Source organism: Callorhinus ursinus, unplaced genomic scaffold, assembly GCF_003265705.2.
Source record: "Callorhinus ursinus isolate GAN/ISIS: 27379988/994484 unplaced genomic scaffold, GSC_fseal_2.0 scaffold15, whole genome shotgun sequence".
Lineage (NCBI taxonomy): Eukaryota > Metazoa > Chordata > Mammalia > Carnivora > Otariidae > Callorhinus > Callorhinus ursinus.
This window is the reverse complement of record NW_027397077.1, coordinates 34,022,580-34,036,972: the sequence shown is the minus strand read 5'-3', so window position 1 is coordinate 34,036,972 and position 14,393 is coordinate 34,022,580. Positions and strand designations below refer to the sequence as shown.

The following is a 14,393-nucleotide window of genomic DNA, read 5'->3' as shown; positions in this document are numbered from 1 at the left end:
GAGGCAGAAAGTGTCCCCGGTGTCCTAGAGTTCCGCTTTTTCTCATGGAACAGCACTAGGCAAGGGTCAGGTGGATGCAGCACAAATGGGGGAAATGTTTTTTTGCTGTGGAGCCTGAAATAGAAGGTTCCTGGCTTTTTAATGGATCTAGGGGGTCTGGTAGAGGGTGAGGGGAAAAGATAAAGAGTGGAAAAGTACTGAGCCAGAGTGGAGAAAAATGCTTTAGTTAGGGCCTCTGGTAATGAAGTCTTGGTGGAGGTGCCTTAGAAGTGCCTTATCAAAGGCCTCTGATAAGGAGGTCTCTGAATAGAGACGCTTAGGCTAGATATGTGTATGCAGATATGTATCAGCCTGGTAGCTTAGATGGGGTGGGGTGGAGATTGGGCTGAGTCCCTGGCTGTAACTGTCTTTGGAAAATTGCAGTGCATTGGCTGTGCACAAAGTCTCCTATAGAGAGGGCAGCTAGCTTCTAGCTTTGAGGCCTATCAAGCAAAGCCTTGTAATTGCCTGTAGTCAGGCCTGAATGATCACACATAGGATTTTAGTCTAGAGTTGGACTCTTCAATAGGTGCCACCTCTTCTTTTTATTTTCTTTAGGCTGGAATGTGACCTGAACTGCAATAGCCAAAATGGGTCCATAAGGGAAATATCAAGGGAATTCAGAGGCTCTGGAGCTAACTAAACCAGAACCAATAACGGCATGCCTCTTGACTTCCCCTTATGTGAGGAAAAATCAGTTCCTAATATTTAAGCCACCATAGTCATGTTTTCTTCTTGTAGCCTAAAATATTACTCATTGATACACCATTTATTCTTGTAGTGCCTTTTATTGTTATATAACTGATTTATTTATATTATTATATATAGTTCGTGGTACCCAGAGGGACCAATTTCAGCCATCCTCTGCTACTGTACTATTTCCCTTTAATCTTACTGCAATTCAGAACTGGTGGTAACCATACTTTGAAGCTGCCAGTATTTCTTTTTTGCAGCTAAGTCACCAGAGATGAAAAACATAGGATTCTTAGTTTATTTATTAGTGCTCATAGAAGAGTGATGTTGGGCAAGATTCCCAGCATCAACTGCCTTGTAATTGAAGACCTAAGTCGAGTTCTCAGTGATAGTTTCTCATTAAATAAAGCACCAGGTAAAGGCCATTTACCTTTTGAATATTCAGCACTGCTCTCCATGATGGGCTTAGATCATTGTCTATTTGTTATTTCTGTTACCTAGGAGTAAACAAATGCCTGGAATTATATATAGGGTGATTCCAGTAAAAAATGCATTCTTTTCCCTCTAAATTATTCCATTTAGAGGTAGGCCTATTTCCTTCTTGATAAATTGCAACTCTAGATTTCTCAGGACAATATCTTTTTCAGGAGTTTTGGGTTTTAGTCATAGCTCTTGCCTTATTGACCAACATTGTAAGAGCTTCATCAGTTTGTGATTAAGTTTCTTGGGAACTTTGAAAATGTTGAATTTATTGACCTCCCATCAGTCCTTGGCTTAAGTACAGGAATTGGCTTTGCCCTAGATATAGACTTCTGGCTACTGATAATTGTATGAGACTTGTAACACCACTCTCCAGATTCCAGGTCATTAGAGACGGTTTCTTGACAGATTGGATAATTGCAAGGAGACAAATATAATATGTTTCAGATTCTTCTCCTTAATGTGCATCTTAATGACTTGATATTCTTGGATGAGCCAAATCCATGCTTCCCTGCTATAGAGAACAGACAGATAAGCCTTTGCCTAAATGCTGATGTTAGAGTTTTATTTCCTCAAATTTATAGTAGCAGATTTATAGTAGCATCTATAGACAGTGGTCCTCAGATCTAATTACTTTACTTTAAATTAGTTATTTCAAAACCCAAGCCATCAGTTTTGGCAGAGGTCCTCCAGCATTTAATTGGTCAAAATCTAAAAGCCCTGTAGAGAAGGCCCACTTGTTTGCTTACTACGAGCTTATCTTGAAGGGTTCATCAGTAGTTAACTGTTTGCAATTCAGTATTATGTGGGCCCTATATTGACATTATTAATATCTCCTTATATAGTTTTCGGGTTGTAGTTATTAGAGGCATATTTTGTGGCAGAGAATAATTCTGATAATGATAAAAATGCTAAAATTGATTACATATTTGTTGTGCAAGGCAATGTGCCAAGCAGTTATATAGCTTTTCTCTTTTAATTCTCAATACAACCTGATAAAGTAGATAGAACTTTGGGGACTCTTCTTAATATAAATTTTAGTGAACTCTGGATTGTTATATGAGGAAAATCTTATTCTTATCTGCAAATATTACCTTGCCCCATCTCCATGTGGCAGTCAGTGGTCTTTTCTCCAGGCTCATGCTTGATGGGTAGGCTTCTTGACTTTATTTTTATTTTATTTTATTATTTTTCTTCAAATTTTTATTTAAATTCTAGTTAGTCAGCATAGTGCAATATTGGTTTCAGAAGTAGAATTCAGAGATTCATCACATACAGCACCTAGTGTTCATAATAACAAGTGCCCTCCTTAATACCCATCACACATCTAGGCCATTCCCCACCCACCTTCCTCTGTCAACCCTCAGTTTGTTCTCTAAGAGTCTCTTATGGTTTCTTTTTTTCTTCCCCCCACCCCCATATGTTCATCTGTTTTGTTTCTTAAATTCCACGTATGAGTGAAATCATATGGTACTTGTCTTTCTGTGACTGACTTATTTCACTTAACATCATACACTCTAGCTCCATCCACATCATTGTGAATGGCAAGATTTCATTCTTTTTGATGGCTGAGTAATATTCCACTGTATATGTCTACACCACATCTTCTTTATCCATTCATCAGTCTGTGGGCCTTTGGGCTCTTTCCATAGTTTGACTATTGTTGATAGGCTCCTTGACTTTAATAACAAAATATTAAACCTACTGATTTCTTTGATGCACATTGAACACAGGATTCTTCTTTTAACTAGTAACTTAGAATTAAATGGACTTGAACTCTTACTGTCTCAGTCCTTGCCCAAAGTTTGGCTGTGAGGAGTAATGTTCATGAAAGAGCACCTGAAGGGCACGTGCCCCTTGACCTCTCTACTGTACAATATTTGGTAGCCACTAGTTTCGTGTGACTATTTTAAATTTAAATAAATTAAAGATAAAATAAAATTAAAAAATTCAGTTCCTTAGTCAAAATACCCATATTTTAAGTGCTAAATAGCCATGTGTGGCTAGTGACTTTTGTATTAGACAGCATTAGATATAGAACATTATGACCATTGTTGAAGTTTAATTGTACAGTGCTGTGATAGACTGTTAGAGAGTTTCACATCTGGACTGCATCTTTTTAAAAAAAATGATTAGTTTCATTGAATTGTACTTTGATGTGTTGACAGTGGCCTGTACTAATAATGTGTATGGCGTGTTCTTATGTGTCAGATACTGTCTTCAGTACCTTTTATGCATTGACCACTTAATTCCTACAACTATTCCATGAAGTAAGCTTTATTTTTATCTCCATTTTATAGATAAAGAAATAGAGGCTCATAGACTTGCCTGTGGTCACTCAGATGGTAAACAGTGCAGTTGGGATGTGAGTCCTCTAAGTGTGACTTTAAACCTGTGTTCTTACGTACCACACCATCCTGAGTCTGAAATCCCTATGAAGAGGCCTTGGAATTCAGTCTCAGGATATGAGTAGTAATTCTCATCACTTTATTTTTGTATCCTTATTTCTCCTGGCTATAGCTGTATATTTATTTCATTTCTGTTACTGCAATGCTGTGATTCAATTCTGATGCCAACTGCATGGAGTTAGCACAGACTCTGCAAGTTAAGGGCACAATTCCCAGAAAACTACCCTTACTTCTGATGCCAGCCATAGTTTCAGGGGTCCCCAGACCACCCAGACTTCTGACCAACTAGCTACAAATTTGGGGATTTCTATGACTGTCTCAAGTCTAATAATTTGCTAGAATGACTTACAAAATTCAGGAAAGTACTATATTTATGATTACAGTTTTATTATAAAGCCTATCAATCAGGACCAGACAAATGATGAGACAATTAGGATGAGGTCTGGGATGGAAGCAGAGGCATCACCCTCCACCTTGATGTGTTTACCAACCAGGAAACTTACTGAGATTTGTTGTTCAGAGTTTTTATTGGAGTTTCATGACATAAGCATGATTAATTGAATCATTGGCCATGTGTTTGAACTGAATCTTTAGTCTTCTTCTCCTCCCTGGAGTTTGGGCTGGTTCAAAGACCCAACTCTCTAATTCCATGTTTGGTCTTTCCAGGACTAGCCCTCATCCTTAGTTATTTATTAGTGTAAATAATAAATAAATAATAAATAAAAAATAAACACATAAATAATAAATAATAAATAAATAAATAAAAAATAAACACATAAATAATAAATAAAAAATAAACACATAAATAACAAAGTCACTCCCATCACCCAGGACATTACAAGGATTTTGAAATTATCTCCTGGGAACCAGGGTCCAAGATGAGACAAAATCTTTATTATACAACTGTATGTATTTCTTTAGGCTGTTTTAGATACTTTTTGAAATGAAGTGGAGGATTTATTTATGTTTGTGTATATACATGTATAAATAAAAATATAAACATTTTAGGTATATATGTATAAATATATATTTTTAATATAGGTGCAAGAGGACTACTGACCATAGTTTTATAGATTTCCAGACATAAAGATTGCCTTAGAAATAACTTAGTTTTACACTCTTACTTTACTGATGAAGACATAAGCCCAGAGAAGTGAAATGGCTTGCCTAGCTACTTGGTGGCAGAGTTGGGACTGGAGCTCAGGGTTTTTAATCTTATATTAAAACTCTCCTTGTCTTCTCAATCTCAAGCTCCTCCTCTAAAATAGTCATGTCACTACCACTGCATACTTTTCTCACTTCTTAGTGCACCTTAGAAACCTCAGGCTGACTTTAGGAGATAGCTTTGGAGCAATAGATGAAGCTTGCTGCAAACTATTTTTGTATTTCCTGCCTTTGCACATGTGCTGTTCTTTCTGCCTCAAATGTCATTTTACCTATTGGCCATCTCTTCATTGTTTTTGTTTTTTTATTTTTTTAAATTAACTAGTTAATTTTTTTTGGATATGGTGTTCCATGATTCATTGTTTGTGTATAACACCCAGTGCTCCATTCAACACATGTCCTCTTAACTCCCATCACCAGGCTAACCCATTCTTCCACCCCACGCCCTCCCCTCTAGAACCCTCAGTTTGTTTCTGAGTCCACAGTCTCTCATCTTCATTGTTTTTAAATATACAAGCTAAACTTCACATCCTCTGTGAAACCTTCCCTGCCTTTCTCTCCTCTCACAGATTCCGTCTCTCCTTTCTCTGTGTTTTCACATTATTTAGAATATGCCCTTATCTTAGTGGTACTTATCATAATTATATTTTTAATTCTTTTTCTACATCTCAAACCTTAACAGAATTTTTTATTTCACCCTTGTTGCCACTAAACCTTTTCCTCTCTTTGTCTTCCTAGTCCTGATACAGCAGCATCGGTGACTCAGCTGCTTCATCCAAAAATCTAGAAGTCACCTTGATTTCCCTCTTGTTCTCATCTTGCTCATCTAATTAACAGCAAGTTCTTTGGTTCTGTAGCCTAAATATATCCCAATGCTTTTCTCTCTCACCTCCGAACTGGTCTGTCTGCCTTTACTCTTGCTTTCTTTCAATCCATTCTCCGTACAGTGGCCACCGTTCTTTCAAAATATAAAGCATTTTGAAATCTCGCTCCTCCCCATTTGACAGACAGCCACATCTTCTGGTGCAGTGCCAGCCACTTCCCCAAGTGGTGAAGATCAGAGTAAATGGATTTGGCCGTACTGCCAACATCAAATGGGGTGATGCTTGTGTGAGTATGTTGTAGAGTCCACTGGGGTCTTCACCACGATGGAGAATGCTGGGGCTCACTTGAAGGGTGGGGCAAAGAGGGTCATCATCTCTGCCCCTTCTGCCGATGCTCGCATGTTTGTGTTGGGCATGAACCATGAGAAGTATGACAAATCCCTCAAGATTGTCAGCAATCCCTCCTGCACCACCAATTGCTTGACCCCTCTGGCCAAGGTCATCCATGACAACTTTGGTATTGTGGAGGAACTTGGGACCACAGCCCATGCCATCACTACCACCCAGAAGACTGTGGATGGCCCCTCTGGAAAGCTGTGGTGTGATGTCCGAGGGGCTGCCCAGAACATCATTCCTGCTTCTACTGGTGCTGCCAAGGCTGTAAGCAAGGTCGTCCCTCAGCTGAATCAGAAGCTCACTGGCATGGCCTTCTGTGTCCCTACCCCCAATATGTCAGTCATGAAACTGACCTGCTGCCTGGAGAAATCTGCTAAATATGATGACATCAAGAATTTGGTGAAGCAGGGCCCCGTCAAGGGCATCCTGGACTACACCAAGGACCAGGCTGTCTCCTGCAACTTTAATAGTGACACCCACTCTTTCACCTTTGATGCTGGGGCTGGCATTGCTCTCAATGACCACTTTGTCAAGCTCATTTTCTGGTATGACGATGAATTTGGCTACAGCAACCAGGTAGTGGACCTTATGGTCCACATGGCCTCCAAAGAGTCAGAGCTTCTGGACTGCCAGCCCCAGCGAGAGCAAGAAGAAGACAGAGGCTCTCAGCTTCTGGGGTGTCCTTGCCCCAACTCATCCCCCAACACACTGATAATCTCCTGACCTCCATAGTTTCCATTTCAGACCCCCTGAAGAAGGGGAGGGGTTTGGAGAGCCCTACCTTGTCATATCATCAATAAAGTATACTGTACCTAGCCAAAAAAAAAAAAAAAAAAAAGTAAAACAAATCATGTCATTTCTAGCTGAAAATCCTCCATTAACTTTTTCTTTCACTGAAATAAAATCCAAACTTCTTATTGTGCCAGGCAAGGACCTACATGATATAGCTGGTTCCTCCTCCATTTTGTACCAGACTCCCCCACTTCCATAAATCTCTGTTTGTTTCTCAAACATACCACGTTTGTTTCTTTTTCAGGGCTGTTCCAAGGTGTGGCTTGCTGTGTGAGTATGGTGGGAGGGAGGAAGCTTAACTTCTCTTCCTCCCCTGTGTTCTCCATTAGCTTCCCCTAAAGCCACTCTGAATAAATGTAAAATCTAAGTGCAAAGAGGTGGCTTGCTGTACAGCTTCAGGATGAGAGGCAAGTTCCCTGGGTTCTCCCAACCAGATTGCTGCCACAGTCTTTAGGCTTGTTTCATTTCAAGCTTCTGTTAAAATGTCATCTCCTCAGAGATGCCTTCTTTGATCCATTATAGCACCTTTGTGGCTCTATGATATCGCTTTGTTATTATTAAGTTTGGTTGTACTCAGGAAATTGCCTTGCTTAATTAATTAATTTAATTAATAGGCTTTATTTTTTATAGTAGTTTCAGGTTTATATAAAATTGAGGAGATGGTTCAGAGAGGCCCATATATGCCCTTCCTCCTACTACCACCCAGTTTCCCCTACTGTTAATATTTTTCAGTAGTATAATACATTTGTTACAGTTCAATCAATATTGATACATTAACTAAAGTCCTTAATTTACATTAGGGTTCACTGTCTTGTATAGCAATATGGGTTTTGATATATAGGTAAAGTCATATATCCCCCAGTACAGTATCATACAGAATGGTTTTACTGCCCTAAGGGATCCCTCCGTTCTTAATTTTCCCACAAACTCCTGGCAACAAGTGATTTTTTAAAATTGTCTCTATAGTTTGGCTTTTCCAGAATATCACATAGTTGGAGTCATAGAATATGTAGCCTTTGTGTTGTTTATTTTAAATTACTTGTCTGGCCTTACTAGAATGCACATTCCAGGGTAGTAGGAACCTTGTCTATTTTGTGTGTTGCTCATTTCTCAGTACCCCAGTCATACTGTGCACGTGGAAGACCCTCAACAATTGGAAGTTGCTGAGTAAATGAATAACCACCTGTTGTCTGCAGCAGGCTCTGTGTCCTCTGAAGGCCGGAACTGTGACTTATTTTCTGGTCTCCCCAGTGCTTAGCACAGAGAGTTGCACAGGGAGGGAAGTCAGTAAAAGTTCATTGAGTAATATTAAATAAAATTTGGCCTCTATCATTTATTATTTGTGTGACCTTGGGCAGGTCCCTTACCTCTTTGAACCTCATTTATAATGTTCATTTCTTAGGGTTGTTGTCAAGATTAAAGGAGTTCACATTGAACACTACATCAAAAACTAGTGATGTACTATATGTTGGCTAATTGAATTTAAATTAAAAAAATAAATAAAAGATAGGAATAAAGCTAAAAGAAACTAAAAAAAAGGAGGTCAATGGACACAGTATTGTATAAATGTATGGAATTGCTATTGCTATCATTGTTCACTTTTCTGCCAAACATGCCAACAAGGTTTATATTAACAGTGCATTCCTCAGTAATGCCAAAGCTACTCCTTAACTAGCCTTCACAAGCCTGAAATGCCTCATATGGTAAATTCTCAGGAGGCTGAAAGAATGTTATAATAACTCTTTTGCTTCTGTATTGTTTATAGTAACGCAAGGCTACTTGGTAACTTGGGGCTGTCTACAGACGCTTTGCTGTTGCCAACACATAGTTCTTATTTCCCCCATGCCTCCCTAGTGTTTCCATTAGCCATGTAATACAGTTTTCTCCAGCTAATGGTTAGGGACCAACTGTTCCTGTGTTAATGCTTGTGTTCAGTTCATTAAAAAATAAAACAAAACAACAACAACAACAAAACTCCTGATAAGGATTCTTGGTTCATTTAAAAACTGTTTAAAGTTCAGAGGCTACTTCGTTCTTATTTAAAAAGAGAAAGAATGATCGTTCAACTCAGGGACTTTATTTACGGTGGGACTAAGAATCTTTACAGATATCGATGGTTATTTGAAAAAGTCAAATTGGAGTGCAATTCACTGATGTTGTTAAGCACAACAGCTACTGGGGCTATATTTAAACATGCATTCCAAAGTGAAGGGTGAGGAAAATTGCTTTGCAGATGCTCAGATGAAAGCAGTCACTTTATATTAGGCAGAAAAAGGCGGTTTGAGATAATCTCAGTTTGAGGAAAGTCTGATTTTAGACCAGCCAAAGAATAGGAGCACAGTGGGAGGGTGGGAAGTGTGGAAGGTGTTATCACTGATCCGGAGCATAGAGGATTAGGGAGAGCGTGAGGACATAGTGTTAAACCAGGTATGTTTGGATCATTTATTTTTAGTTTTTTTCCCCACTTTAGTTCCTAGACATCCTGAGTCTTTAATCCAAGCCTCCTGCTCTTTTGCTTCACTCTGTATATTTTAACCTTTTCCATCACTTGCCTCAGCACAACATATGTATCCTCTCATTTATTCCACTAGCAGTCTGTTAAGCTGAAACCCTGTTTAGTGGGTACTAAATGAGCTAAGCATGAGCTTGTTCAGGTAATATGTTTTCAAGTTTGTCAGGAATTCTCTGGGAATATCATTCCTGACCTCAAGATGATGATAACTGCTTCTTTGAATTTTGGGGATTTTATTTTAAGATATTTATCTTTTCCAAAATTTCCCTGAAATCATTTCCCACAGACATCCACCAACTCTGCCCAAATAAACAAAGTTAGCCTTAAGCCAGACCAGTGGGCCGTTAGATATGGGTGATAATCAAAAAAGTGTAGAAATGCCCTGGTGTACTGGAGTATTCAGGTTTCTCCTCCCAATTTCAGTCCTTCTAAATTAGCTTTCCTGTCTCTGTCCTGAAACCAGGGATGCAGATATAATATAAAGCCCAGCTTATTATATGCAGAGACTATTTCTAATGGATTAATATTTTAGATTTGATTGTTTAAACAATTGGTTTACCCATGTCTCCTATTTTCTGAGTTAACAGACTAATTTGATCAAATTGCTCACGTGTCTTAAGTTCATAGAATATCAGATCAAACCCACTGAATTGTTGCTTTTGCAGGTCAAAATGGTGAAATATTGGTAATTTTATACATCCAACCTAATAAAAATAGCTAATAATAGCTGACATTTATTACATGTAACATCTATTAATTGTAGTGTTTATTTAAATTAATATAAGCAAAGCACTTACAGTAGCTCCTGGCATAATAGGATTTTATTGTGTGCTTTATTCTAAGCTCTTTACATGGATGACCGCACTTAATCCTCACAAACGTTTTTTGTGTTTTATACATGAAGAAAATGAAGCTCAGGAGGTTAAGCAAATTGCCCATGTTGAAATGGCACAAAGAGATGAGCTAAGGTCTGATCATGAGAAGTTTATCTCTCAGCCTGCTCTCTTACCCATTATGTACATAGTCCCAGACCATGCCTATTGTACGTTCATTAAACAAATGTTTTGTTGAAGACCTACTGCCCAGAATTCTGCCCTAAGTGGGGTTTCCTGCAGGGATAAAACATATGCATAAAACAATTTTATCATGAGTGATAAAGATCAGTGTCAATACAAGATAGCTACATTGGGATATCACAAGGAGGTACATGTTAAGGTACAGGTGCATGTTCAGAAAACACTGTTAAATTAAAAAATTATTTTGGTAATATGAAGTCCAGAGGAAGTTTAAGACAAACTACCAGTGGACACTAAATTCAAAACTAGAAGAAATTTATTAATCACTGTTTCAATGTTTGTTGACACATAGTCACTTTTGTACACATGTGCCATATTATCAATGGTTGGTGAGTATAAATGTGTAATTACTTCTGTTTGCTGAAATGGAGGCAACTTTGATTTCAATTCATTGAGAACCCCTCCAACAAAATTCTGTCCTCAATTTTAAGTCCACAATTCTGTTCATCATTCATTAAATACTTACTGAACATCTATAATGTACTAGGCACTGGAAAATAAATATCAGTAAACAAGATATAGTCCCTGGCCTTAAGAAGCTCACAGTCTTCAAACAGCCTTCCAAATGAAAAAGACAATCAAATATTTGAATAAGAATTCCAGTGTCTGAATAGGAAGATCAATGTTTCCACATACCACGAGGTTTAGAATTAACAAAGGCTTACACAGGTGCTTCCTGACATTAAAGATACATAGTCTGTGTTGCATCATAACTTAAAATTCTTTTGGCAGTTCAGAAGATCCATGACCTGTCATCCTATTGTATAGTCACAACACATCAGGTCCTGCTGAAAGGTGTTGTTAACATGTTAGTTTGTATCTTTTGCCTGCAAGGTTATTTTAAGTAATGTTTGATTTTGGAGTAAGTCTAAAATTTACTAGAACTAGGTAAACTTAGACTGATGTAATACAGAAAAGTAAGAAGAGTCTGATTCACTACTTCTTCAGATACTGCTAACCTCATGGCATCATGGGGCAGACAATTTACCTTCTCACATTTTCTCCAAGGAGGAAATTTTGGTTTATGTTTAAATAGTGAATAAAGTATCTTATACAGAGTTTACCTTCTGTAGTCAGAGTGTAAGACAAAATTTGGGTCTAATAAATATTACTTTTGAACACTCAGTAAAATTGGTCTTAATCATAGGGACATTCTTGCTTTTTGGAACAATGGAACTGAGATTGGTTGAAAACACTATAGATTCATGTATTTCACTTCCCTCTGACTTTTGGCTATAGACTTATTCAATGAAATGGTGGGCAGAATTGCCCATATTACTTAAGTTATATATATATATATATATATATATATATTTTTACTGAGCAACATATATTTGAATTTGTGTGGGTTTGTAGAGCGTATGGTGATAAGCTACTGTATTGGTTATGCCCTTGCTCCTCATTATGTAATTCGCTTCCAGTTCAGCTCTTCCCCATTAATATAACAACCCATATGAGTTGAGTCTTATTGAGAGAATGGGAAGATTGAACCTCCAAACACAAAATTGATCCCTAATTTGAAGGTGTTGGCTTTCACATTCTGATCATCTTATGGGATCTTGGTATCTTTTGATATATAGCACTTGCCCATTAGCGTGAGCCTCCAAGTCAATCCAGAACATCCTAATGTCTTGATGCCAAGCATATAAACTACCCCAGGGTTCAGTAAACATAGAATTTACAATATCTTGGGTGTATTTAAAATTGCTCAATTACAAGTGATAATTGGAATGGACACAAAATTGGTCATATTAAAGGTACTATTCATAGGGAAAGACAAAGGATAAAGGATCTAAGGTCAGGGTAGGTTTGATATATCCAGGACAAAACATTTTCTTCTGGTGTGTCAGTGTGGGTCCATCCTAGCTGAGTTTGAGAATTCTCCTTTTAGTCCTACCCACCATAAACATCTTTCTCCTTCGAGACACATTCCTAAATAAACAAGAAAATCCTATTTAAATCAGCATAGTTGATAATTCTGGCAATTCATATGTACCTACAGTTACCTATGTATGTATAAACACTTTTTCTTCTCTTTATTAATCTTTTATCATAAAGTTATGCTCTAACTTACTATTGAACCATTTATTACAATTAATCCATCAATTTGTAATCATCATAATCATTATTGCAGTTATTAACTGTGGCATCTTTTGTTATTATTGTTGTTCTTGGTTCCAAATATTAACTTTCAACTGCTACAGTTCTCATTATTATTAATTTTGAAGTAAACTTCAGTATGCACTCTCCCAGCTTAGAGAAGGGAAACATTTCTGTCTGCTAGGACAAGGCTTAGAACATTTGAAGACTCTCAGTAGTCTTCTCTTGAGCACAGAAGATATGGGAGCTTTTATGACAGTTACTGGGCTGGAGTAGGATAATGTATCTTGCATTAAGTAATTCGCCAGCATCTTTAGTTGTTTTTAGGTTCAAAGAAACAATGAAAAATAAAATAAGCCTGTCATCGCCTCCTGCAGCTGAAAATCATTATTCACTCATTATTGGTTATTTTGAGTGTACATGTGAACATTGTGAACATATGAAAGTCTGTCTTTATATTCAGATCGGGTTATATATGAGGTTCAGATGATCTCTTTGAAGCTTCAGTTGTGGATTGTTCAGTAAGCAAGGACTGTGCCTTCTGAAGTTTGCATGCAACATGATTTCTCTAGGGAAACTCATAAAAGGAACATGATATGTAAAACTCCTAACTCCTTGATTCATGAGACTGACTGCTTCTTAGCTCTAACCATCTCCTAACAAAATTTTACCAATAAAATATCCTTGTGTATGACACAAAATGACCATACCTTATTTTAAATCAGAAGAGTTTACAGAGCATTTCTAATATGTTTTTAAAGCATATGGAAAAATGTCTAGCATATTTTAAACCAGGGAAGACTACTGTTTTGGTAAATACCTAGGAAGGTGGAATTGGATTTAATTAAGGTCTGAGTCTGAGATCACAGAACATTAAAGCTGAAGTGACCTTCAAAGATGTGTTGAAACCATGTCTTTCCCTCAGTGTTAGAATCTCCTTTTTTTGCCTTTTTCTTTTAATTTTTTTAAAGATTTTATTTACTTATCAGAGACACAGAGAGGGAGAGTGAGAGGGATAAGCAGACTTCCTGCTGAGCAGAGAGCCAGTTGTGGTTGTGGGGCTCTATCCCAAGACCCTGAGATCATGACCTGAGCTGAAGGCAGACACTTAACGACTGAGCCATCAGGTACTCTGCTTTTTTTTTTTTTAGAATTTCTTTTTTGTTTTTTAAAGATTTATTTATTTATTTATTTATTTATTTATTTATGTATTTATTTATTTAACAGAGAGAGAGAGAGAGAGCATGCGCTTGTGCGCATGGGAGCACAAGCAGGGGGAGTGGCAGGCAGAGGGAGAGTGAGAAGCAGACTCCCAGCAGAGCAGGGAGCCCAGTGCAGGTCTCAATTCCAGGACCCTGGGATAATGACCTGAGCTTAAGGCAGATGCTCAACTGACTGAGCCACCCAGGTACCCTCTGCCTTTTTTCTTTAATGCCTTTTTTGATGGGGTATTTACTATTTATTTTTTTTAAAAGATTTTATTTATTTATTTGAGAGAGAGAGACTGAGAGAGAGAGAGCGCACATGAGAGGGGGGAGGGTCAGAGGGAGAAGCAGACTCCCTGCCAAGCAGGGAGCCCTATGCGGGACTCGATCCCGGGACTCCAGGATCATGACCTGAGCCGAAGGCAGTCGCTTAACCAACTGAGCCACCCAGGCGCCCCGGGTATTTACTATTTATAATGTAGGCAGTGACATTGTGGACCAAGCCCCTACTCTTTATTTTAATTAATGCGAATCCTATTTCCTTTTAACGTCTGCCCACTGGTCTTGGATATTCAGAGTTATATAGGCAAGCTTAAAGAGAATAGGAAAATTGTATTGATACTGATTTTCAGTGTGGACACTGATTTTTCCTTGAATCTTTTTTGTCTTTAACACCATGAGGACTTTAGGTGCAGATCCTGCCA

General features: G+C 37.9%; 1 pseudogene; it reads left to right on the top strand.

The window, feature by feature from the left end:
- Positions 1 to 6,727, top strand: part of LOC112833766 (glyceraldehyde-3-phosphate dehydrogenase pseudogene) — a 98,799-nt pseudogene extending 92,072 nt beyond the window's left edge.
- Positions 6,728 to 14,393: the final 7,666 nt, after the last annotated feature.